We start from the raw sequence: 1,146 nt of genomic DNA, 5'->3' as shown, positions 1-1,146 counted from the left end.
ATCAAGTTAAATTCTACCAAATAATTCTACCAAATGTAAAAGTAATGTCCAAGTGGCATTGTCTTCGCTAAATCAAAAATTTTAAGTAGATTATTTTTAAAAATGCAAGTAGAATTATATTTATGACGATTATAAGTTGTCTGTTAGTCAATTTGGCGTAATGTAAATATAGTCCTCGGAAATATTAAATTTAATTACACAATTCTAATAATATAAGTAATTATCAAAGTAAACAAAGACACGTAGATATGTGTTTATTATATCAATTTTTTATAGTCATTTATAAAAATTATATGTATTATAAAAATTATATGCATAAATTACATATAATTTTTATAAATGGTTATTTTACATTCTTCGCTTCTTCCTCATCCGCCTCTTTTTAGGCTAAAAGTCCAAAATGAAATAATAATTAGTTTGTTAATTAATTTCACGAAGGGCTATGAGCCAATTAAAATTTTAATATGTTTAATATTCGTACAGACGTTTCGATACCGATCGGATCATTTTCAATGTAAAAACTCATACAGGTTTATATGTACCATATGTTTCAATTTTTTCTAACTGTATTGCATGATTTGTAGCTTATAGAAAGTTACATGACAAGAATCGAAAATATATACAATTGTGACACTTGCATATATATTACTAGAAAACTACCCCATATATATACTCTGAAAAGTATGTGATATAGCCCATAAATATCATTACAATGAAAAGATCAGGCCATGTTAAAAAATGTAAGCAGATCTTCAAAAATGTAAACTTTTAAAAATTGACATCATTACGTAACAATATATATTACCATGAAAAGTAATTGATATATTATTCAAAATCCCAATTCAAGATGAACATACATAAAGCGTATTCTCAAAAATGTAAAGCTTTAAAAATTTACACTTATATATCTGACGATATATTATTTCTCCAAAATGTAAAGCTTTCAAAATTTACACTTTTATCTGTATAGATAGATAAATAGATAAATACTTATTGCTTCCCCTTAGGGTTACATTTTTATTTACATTTCCGCACCTTAAAACTACCTTAATACTACCTTAATCTACATTACAAAAAAAAACTTACACTAACTTACAAACTACCTAACGTATCTCTCTCTCTCTCTCTCTCTCTCTCTCTCTCTCT

Source organism: Trachymyrmex cornetzi, unplaced genomic scaffold (assembly GCF_001594075.2).
Source record: "Trachymyrmex cornetzi isolate Tcor2-1 unplaced genomic scaffold, Tcor1.1 scaffold168, whole genome shotgun sequence".
NCBI lineage: Eukaryota > Metazoa > Arthropoda > Insecta > Hymenoptera > Formicidae > Trachymyrmex > Trachymyrmex cornetzi.
This window is presented reverse-complemented; position numbering follows the sequence as displayed.